Source organism: Silurus meridionalis, unplaced genomic scaffold (assembly GCF_014805685.1).
Source record: "Silurus meridionalis isolate SWU-2019-XX unplaced genomic scaffold, ASM1480568v1 Scaffold629, whole genome shotgun sequence".
NCBI lineage: Eukaryota > Metazoa > Chordata > Actinopteri > Siluriformes > Siluridae > Silurus > Silurus meridionalis.
Window position 1 is genome coordinate 1 of NW_025804624.1, and position 10,013 is coordinate 10,013.

General features: G+C 44.2%; 1 pseudogene; it reads right to left on the bottom strand.

Annotated features, from left to right (window-relative positions):
• Nucleotides 1-279: 279 nt before the first annotated feature.
• LOC124382543 lies at nucleotides 280-2,521 on the bottom strand (annotated as a pseudogene).
• Between the last annotated feature and the right edge of the window lie 7,492 nt (nucleotides 2,522-10,013).

Below are 10,013 nucleotides of genomic sequence, written 5' to 3' on the forward strand. Positions count from 1 at the left end.
AGGTAATTATCTTTTAATCAGGTGAGTAATTTAAGAAGATAAATAGATTACATGAATAATATGTAATCTTGATGTAAACACGTGGTACTGTACAAGAGCATTTTCACACGCTTCCTTATAATTACAAAATATAAAACAGCTTTACAAATATAACTACTATGTATATCAGATTCATCACGTAAAAAATAAATATAGACAAGCATAGTAAATAACATTTCATATTAAATAATAAACACAGTTTATTAAAGGAAAATTGTTTCATTGCACTTGGTCCATCGTCGTCCATCAGTCCTTCCACTGTGTTAATACCTGCAAGATACAAGAACAAATTAGGACCAAAACTACTGAGTTGCAGCTCAAGCCAGTTAGAGACTCATGGCCTAACATACTCCTGAGTAAATAATGTCTTACTAGATAAATCCTGGCAGGTTTTGGCTGATGACACTCGATAACCAGGACTGGTACTGAGACACCTGAGTATACACACCAGGTGAATAGGACAGAGCACAGCCTCTACCCCAGCTAGTGATACCAGCCTGAACCCAGACAGCACCCTGCTTAGTGACCAGCGGACCTCCAGAATCCCCTTCAAAAGAAATAAACTTTTGTCATTTTTGATTGTTGAAGGTTGATACAAGTTGTATTTATTTACAAATGTCTTCTTAATGTGTGTTTACCTGGCAGGTATCTTTGCCTCCTTGGTAGTAACCAGCACACATCATGTTTGGGGTAATAGAGCCAAATCCCAGTAGAAAATCACAAATCTGTGTATTGACAGTAGGCACCATCGCCTCCTGAAGAACACCAGGAGCTGGCAGTTGCACTATACAAAAAAAAGACATACATTCTTATTTCAAAAGTTATCAAATTATACCCAGGTTTGCCATAGAAACCCACCTCAACAACCCTTAACAACCAAACCCTGCATAACTACCATTTCTACTACAACTATTCCTGATGATGCAAACAAAACACCTCTGTAGGTGAGATTTTCCTGACAAGTACAATATTATAGTTTTTTGATCACAGAAACCTGTGTGTTCATGTCTATGTATTTTACCTCCAGAGGCAATGCTTCCCAGCCTGTGATCCAGCAGCTGGTTTTATCTGGAAAACTGCTGCCTTGCCCTGCCAGACACACTGGTCTGATGTAGTCCGTGAAGTTGACTGAAGACTTCAGGCGTAGAAGGCGATGTCATTGTTTTGGGTGGCGCTGTTGTAGCTGGGTGAACGATCACCTGAGTTACACCTCTCGTAATTTGATTGGGATTAGAACCGGTTAGAGTCTGTTTCCCCAAATGCACCGTCACAGCAGAAGAGATGGTGCTGTAGAATTAAAAACATTTATTAATTTCTTTACTTACATTCACAACTGATTAAAGTATTATATATGTATAAATACAAATAAAATGGAATTAAATGAAACAAACCTGGAGAAACAGTGGGCTGCTGTCAGAACAAAGTCTTTGTTGATCAGGGTTCCTCCACAGAAATGTCCATTATAATCAGGGCTCTGGAGACTAACCTGCCATGGCCACCCTCCTTCTGAGGAACTCTGCCCACCCACAATACGGGTGTTAAAAGGGGCACGACCACATACTAAAGAAAGAGAAACATCAGTCACAATCCGAATGTCATCATTCAGCAGAACAGAGAGAATAAAATGAATTAAGACTAAGAGAAATACCCACCATCCAGCTGTGAAAGAGAACCTGGAATGAAAGAAGAAGCTAAGTTCAACAAGATGCAGATGTAGATTTGACAACTTTAATATAAAACAAAATGCCAGAAGTTCAGGTGTTTAACAAACAGAATGGAAAGAGCAAGGCGAGATAAAAACACAAGTCAAGATTAAACTATTCTGTGCTTTAAACAAAACACACTGTTCAAAAGAAGCTTTACAGAATTACATAGGTAAAATTACTAAATAATAAATTATTTACTGATAAATTAACTAATAAATTACTATTTATACATTTGCACATATAAGTTGGTTGCTAATAACTGAGCAAGTGGCAATTGTAGCGAAGAAAACTCCCTGAGAGGGTATGAGGAAGAAACCTTGTGGTTGTCTTTTAGATGTCTGCATCATTTGTATGTTTTTTATATTTTATAAATTCAACAAATTAAAATACAATGTGTGATAAAATAGTCAACAAGTGTTATCATTTCATAATCTTTACCTTCAATTAAATCTGTTTATAATCAAAGGTCAGTACATATTATAACAAAATAAAATGGAAAGCTACAGGATTTGCTGGATCAAGTTATACTTACAGCTATAGCTATTTGCACAATGACCAATGTTGTATAAATTTGCACATAGCCATTATTGTAAATAAAAGTAAATAAAGAAACATTCTTCAGTAATTATTGCTAAAGTCTTACCTTGTAAGCATAAGAGCAGAGCCACAGCCACACACTGGAATCTCACCATGTTTGGATCTAGTTCAGTATCTGTCTGTTCAACTTGCAGGTTAAAGTGACACTATAGCAGGTTCCTTGACGCTATTTTATAGCAGTCCTCCTACACTAACAGTGTTAACATACTGATCTGTTACATCATCGGACTGTCCCACTTTATTTAGGAAACATTCCTATTAGTCTATCAGTAACAAACTTTCCAGTCTTCACACCTAGCATGTAATTATCTTCATGACAAGAATCCAGGTATACTAGAAAAAAAAAACACACAGGAAATCTATTTATAGGTTTAAAATGTATACTTCCTCATCTATAACAGGGGACAATACTTCAATCTGAATTCATATTTACAAACAACATTTTACTATTACTGAAAAAAATGTTGCCAGGGTCTAATCCGACATGATGGGTTTATTGAATCTTGACTTTTAAATGACTTTATTATTGTCTGACAACTTTATCTTATTGTTTACATGATCCCTTCACTGGAATCCATCACTCAGTACGTGATGGTATTTCTGAGGGGACAACATCCTGCAAGGGTCCTGGAGCTCCCTGGTTAAGGAGAGACACTGTCCCAATGCAGCTTTACAGAGATATATAGATTATGTATATACATTGTAAATCTATGAATTATTCTCCAAGTTTAACACTAATGAGTCAGGTGGTGGTGGTGGTGAGAAACTCCCAGAGCTGGTATGAGGCAAAAACCTTGTGAGGAACCAGACTCAAAATGTAGCCCCTCTACATGTGGGTGACACTAAAGGTTTATTCATTATACAAGGTCGTATCAAAAGTTTAGAGACTAATGGTGCTACCTGGTGTTACTCTGACCCGTGTATTATCACACCTGCAATTACATAATGGAAAGCAAGCCATAACAAAGAGCAAACGTGAAATAGTGCATGAAACTGTCCAAATCTGCCACAGAGATATTTGATCACAGGGGCGAGAAGAGATCAGGAAGACCACCTTGAAAATTTACAATTACAGTACAATAACATTTGGCAGATGACTTCCTACAGAACACCTTGCAATTATCTTGCTCAGATGTTTATACATCTGAGCAAGTGAGGATTTAGGGCCTTGCTCAAGGGCCAAGCAGTTCAGGTTGTGGTACTGGGATTTAAACTGACAACCATTTGAACAGTGTCCACTGAGGTGCCTACTTTACTTAAAACAAAACAAATATATCTTATATATATATATATATATATATATATATATATATATATATATATATATATATATATATATATATATGGTAGAGGCCAGTGGTAGAGGCGATAAGCGGAGGTGGATGGACACTCGTTTTTAATAGAACTCCTGCACACTACGTATCCCTAAACTTTAATATGTTTACTTTTCTTCTTTGCTTATCTTAATTTTCGTCAAAATCTTCGCTTTTAGGTTCGATTCAGCATGTAGCAGTGGCACCTCCCTCAAGCTTGTATCTCAAGTTTTTGCTCTCGTATCAAAGCAAAAATTGACCGATTGACCGTCGTATCTCAAAAAACTCATATGTTAGACTTTCTGTGTACCACTATGTGTATATATATATATATATATATATATATATATATATATATATATATATATATATATATATATATGGCCAGCAGGAGCCGCTTCTGCTCAACAAAACTGTTTTGAGTGCACTGACTGGGACATGTTTAGGAAGGCTGCAACCAATGGCGATTCCATCAACTTGGAGGAGTACACGTCACCAGTGACCAGATACATCAGCAAGTGCATTGATGACATGACCATCTCTTAAACTATTACTACATGCTCCAACCAGAAGCCGTAAATGATTGCAAAAGTGCGTCGCTGCTAAAACAAAGAGACTCTGCCTTCAGAGCAGGGGACAAGGCGGCGTTAGGAACAACAAGGGCAAAACTGTCCCATGCCATCAGAGAGGGAAGCGTGCACACGCAAAGAAAATCCACGACCACTTTCCAGACAGCAGAGACACCCGGCGCATGTGGCAGGGCATCCAACCGATTTGGAGTACAGAAGTACAGACGTTTTGAAGTACAGAACAATGTGAAGGCAAGGAAGACCACCCTCCTCCTAGTGACCAGGTGCACCATTGACCAGACTGGTGTGAAGCCAACAACCTGTCTCTGAATGTTGAGAGATGGTTGTGGACTTCAGGAGAGCACAAGTGACCATTCTCCACTGAACATCGATGGATCCTCAGTGAAGATCGTCAAAGAGCACCAAATTCCCTGGTGTTCATCAGGCGGGTAACCTCACCTGGTCACTCAACATCAGCTCCATCACCAAGAAAGCCCAGCAGTGTCTCTACTTCCTGAGAAGGCAAGTAAAGCTCATCTCCCTCCACTGATCCTGACAATGTTCTACAGAGGACCATTGAGAGCATCTTGAGCAGTTGCATCACTGGCTGGTTTAGGATCTGCACCGTCTCAGACCGCAAGAACCGCAAGGATAGTTAGGACTGCTGGGAAGATCATGAGTCTCTCTCCCTCTATTATGGACATTTACACCACACGCTGCATCTGCAAAGCCAACAGCATTGTGGCCAACCCCACACACCTCATACACACACTCCTCACACACACCCACCCGTCACACACACTCTTCACCCTCCTGCCATCAGAAAAGTGGTTCCGAAGCATTCGGGCCGTCACATCCAGCTTTTTCCCGCAAGCCATTAGGTTCCTCAATACACAGAACTGAACTGGAACTCACACACACACACACACACACACACACACACACACACACACACACACACACACATTACTCATCTCAATCCATTCCTCCACTATTTATAAATTATTATTTATACTTAACCATATCACACTGTTTACATGCTGTTTTGCATCTCTGACTGCTGCTACTGCTGTTTTTGTACTGCATTGTGTTTGTTTACATATAATTATTGGTTATAGTTTTTATAGTTCTCTTTGCACAGTAATGTATATTCAAAGTATACAGTAGGTTTACTAGTCTGCGCTATTTTGTGGTATTGTCTTGTCTTGTCTGTCTGTTTGTACTGTCTGTCTGTACTGTTTTTGTCTGCACTGTTTGCACTCGGTTGCACTCGATGCACTTTATGTAGCTTTATGTTGTGTTGTAGCTCTATGCTGTTTAGTGTAGCACCAGGGTTCTGTAGGAAGCGTTGTCTCGGTTTTACTGTGTACTGTGTACCGCTGTGTATAGTAGAAAGCGACAATAAAGACTCTTGACTTAACTAATGATGAGAATCAACCTTTCTATCAGTGAATCAGAGGAATGCATTCATAGCAGACATGGAGAAGGAATCAGGCAAGCTAAGCAGAACCAGTAATGTGGTGTTCGAGGAAGTCCACTGAAAGGTGTGCCTATGAGTACTGGTAAAATTTTAGCATGCCTGCCAGTAAATGACTGTGGCTTTTGGCTTAACAACAAAACAAGACCTAACCCAATTCTGAATTTCCCGCATGTAGAGTAGGCCTCCAGTCAAAATCTGACAATGATTCAAAGCAATTATCAAATTCTTACACTCCAACATAACTTAGCACAAGATGTGTTCCTTCTGTGCTTATTCCTGATTGTTTTCCTCATACCGTCTCAGAGACGCTTTATTGTCACTGCTGAGGCTTGGCTACAGGGGTACAGAAATAAATAGTCCTTGCTTTTGCTACCTTGACGGTGAACTATTATAATAACTATTATTATAAATTTCCCATAGCTGCATAACCTGAAATACTACAACATATGCAGCCTTATTGTCATAACTACTACAATAAAGAAAATGTTAAAATCGTTTGTCCATGTGTCCATCCACATGTTCAAATCAATTGTGTTTATTTGTAGTTCCTTCAGGAACTCGAGCTGCGTCGAACGCTATGGGAGCGCCCCTGCGTGACCACGCTCTGAACCACGTGTGAAATCTAGCCAATAGGCAAGCCGTGACATCATAGACAGGTGATGTCGCGTAAACCAGGAAGCTACAAGATGGCTGTGCGGTGGTAGCGACATTAGCTTCTGCTCGTTTAGGTAGCGCTTTGAGTGTGTTATCTGTGCAGTCATGAGCTTATATGCAGGCAGAATTCCGTCTGCGTGTTTCCTGCTTGCACAGATTCATGGGTTGTTTGCTTAGATTAGGAGCGTGCTTAGTCGGCTCTCGAGGGTATCGGTTGTTAGCATTTTAGCCGTGTGGCTATGCGCTCCCCAGCTGCGAGGCGAGCTCCCGTTCCCCAGGGATTGCACTCATTTGGCGGTTGCTTCTCCGGTGCGTGTGACGCGGTGCTCTGTATTCTTCCTCCGAGGTGGGAGAATTTTCAGAGAGCACTCTCCGAGTGAGCACTCTCGGCTCGGCTCGAAGGTATCGGCTGTTAGCATTTTAGCCGGCTATCGCTCGGCTGCTCCCGAGCTCCGTTCCCAGGGTGAGCGCTCGTTTGGAAGCAGTTCTTTTCCTGGTGTGTGTAACGCGGTGCTCCGTATTTCTTCCTCCGAGGTGGAAGAAATTTCGGAGATCGGGAAGCATGCCTGGACAGCTGCTTCTTCTCCCGGTGCGGGCGGCGCAGCATTGCCGTCTCTCTCCAAGGAGGATAAGATGATGGATGCTGGCGAGCCTGCGGACTCCTCACAGCCTGTGCTGTGCGTGGAGCTCCTTGAGGTCGTGGCACGGGCCAGGTCTGAGCTGGATCTAGCCGGTCATGTAGCAACAGCAGCGCACCCAGTGAGCTGGATGAGCGTTCCTGCACCATGTGCCACAGCCTCAGCGCCTTCCTGATCTGCGCACCGAGGTGTCTGAGTCCTGGGAGGCCCGCAGCGCGTGCTTTTCCAGTATTTCTTGCTGTGCGTGAATGTTATTGGAGCTAAGTAGCGGCTACGGACGATGCCGCTTGTGGTAGAGACGCTAGCTAGCTATCTCTCCCGAGTGATGCGTCTGTGATGGCTATCGGTTTGCCTACAAAGAGCCGCTTGGCTCTGGTGGGTAGACTACGCGGCAGGTCAGGCTGCAGGTTGCTTCCACACGATGAGTGTGTTGCAGGCATACCAGGCTGGCCTGCTATGGGGATGATGTGAGCTTCCTTCTGTGCACCACAGTGACCCCTCCTGGCCTGACCTGGTGATGCTGTAGGTGAGGGCGATTGCTGGCGGGTTCGGGAGACCGCGGTGGCGTTTCAGTGGTAGTTCCTCGCTGCTCCGATGGGGCTGCTCGGCGGCTCCGATTCCTGCGGGGAGGTCCTAGGGGCCCCTGGCAAAACTCTAAGCCTGAGGATGGGCTGGACGACCTGAGGTTCGTCCTCGCCTCTAGTGTACGGACTGTGGTGCGTAAGCCTGATGGCTAGCATCTTGGAATGCACCTTATGCTACAGTGCCCGTCCCTCCCCGGCACTGCCGGGAGGTTGGTCTGTCGGCCCTGCCACAGGGTGTTCAGGACGCTGCCCCCCTCCAGCGGTTAACTTCCTTATTCCACCCGAAGTTCGTTGCAGATGGGGTCATCCGCCGCCTCTCAGGATGCTTCAACGGCCGCAGTATGCTGCTTCTGCTGTTCGGGTTCTGGAGGACTGTCTGCTAGCCCTGCCATGGGTCGTGTTCAGGGCGCAGCTTTCTCCAGCGGTTTGCTCCACGTATTCCGCCCGTATGATCGCTGCGGATGGGGGGATCCGCCGCCTCTCAGGCCACTCTGAGTGGGTCAGGGGCCAGCCCCGAGGGTTTGGTTCTCCTGTGGAGACTTTCTGTCAGTCTTGAGGGCTGCCAGGAGTCTCTCAGGGGTCCCCCTGTACTGTGGAAAAGGGCTGCACGATTCAGTTCGCGTCTTCTCCTCCCCGGTTCAACGTGGTGTGTCCCACCCTGGTGGGACCCGTGCAGGCTCTGGTCCTGGGACAGGAGTTGCGTGCTCTCCTGAGGAAACGGGCCATCGAGGTGGTTCCTTCCTCCTTGTTCAGAGAGTCAGGCTGCTACAGCCCGTGCTTCAATGTTCGAAGAAGGACGGTGGGTTGCATCCCATTCTGGATCTCTGCTACTTGAACCACTCACTTTTGAGGCTCAGGTTCGGGTTTCTCGTTTAGAGACGTTGTTGTGTCTCAGGTTGAGTCCGAGGACTGATTTGTCATACATTAGATCTGGAGGTTACATGCTCCATGCAGCTGTCCTTCACCGCTGCAGGAGGTTCCTGAGTTTGCTTCGATGACTTACCAATATTGTTCGGCCTAGCACTCTCACCCGTGCCTTCACAGAGTGCGTGAATGCGGCACTGACTCCGCTGCAGCTTTAGGGCATCCGCATTGTGTATTATATCGACGAATGGTTGATGTTGGTTTGTTAGAGCACCAGGCAGTTCGGCATAGAGATGCTGTTCTCGCCTGCGTGAAGGTACTGGGGTTCAGACTGAAACGCCGGGTAAAGTGTACTTTCCCCAGTGCGGAGAACCACTTTCTCAGCGTGGTGTGGGACTCGGCCGGGTTGCGGGCACAGTTGTCTCCTGCCCGGTTTGTAGTCATCCTCACTGCAGTCAGGAGGGTAGGAGCAGGCCAGCCAGTCACTGTGAGGCAGTTCCAGAGGCTGCTGGGTCTCATGTTGGCTCATGTTGGATGTCTGAGCAGGCGCCCTGTCGAGACAGTGGCTGCCATGGGACAGTCTTGGCCGAGGCTACGCCTGTACGCCTTTCCCCTAATCGCGCTGCTCTCAGGAGTTCTGGAATAAGTTTGCCGGGAGGGAGTCTGTCTCCTCCTGGTAGTGCCTCGATGGCGGCGAAACCCTGGTTCCCCCGCCCGAGTTGTGGAGGCTGTGGCCCCTGAGGCGCGGTTCATAGCGGCTGTCTCTCTACCGAGGTAGTAGGCCCTTCTCCACTCCAGAGCTCCCTCCACGAGGAGGTCGTCGCCGCCGATGGCGACTGTTCGCGTCATGATGTGAGCACCATGACTTGGACCCAGTTAACTGCCGGTCGGTACAGTTCTGGAGTTTTGCAGGTACAGTTTAAAAATACATGCTGTTTATCATATAATTAAATTCCACCCAATGCATTTTATATGTAAAATATAAATCAGTTTTAAACACATTTTCTTTTAAACAAGTATTTGCATGCTGGAGTTTCTTGTTTCTCCAAACATTACAGCAGCTGATTATGTAATTATTCTATCATTTATTTAACATTATTATACAATTTGTAATCTGAAAACTGCAGGTCTTAGCATTAACCTGGCAGGAGACCATGCTAAGTAGAATTCAACTCTAACATACTCAAGTAACTAACATACTTTTAAGTATTTTCAAAAAATACATAATAGTTCATGTGATCTTTTTAATGAGAGGAAAAACAATTATAGCAAGAGTATTAAGTGTCATGGCTTTGTAATGCTGTAATCTTCCTGCTATAAGAAAGGTATTTATTCAACCACATTATGGGAAGTGTAAAACCTTTTTTCTCTGTAAATATGGCAACAGTTGTTTTGTCATGAGAAAACAAATGTGTTTGTGACAACTAACTTGTGGTTTGTATGTTGTGGTTGTTAAACTTGATCATATATGGTAATAGTATAGTGTGCTTATTAATAAAATATCCCTGGTAATCATCAGCATATACAGTATATGTATTAGAATAGAATGACATTTTGGATATTAACAAT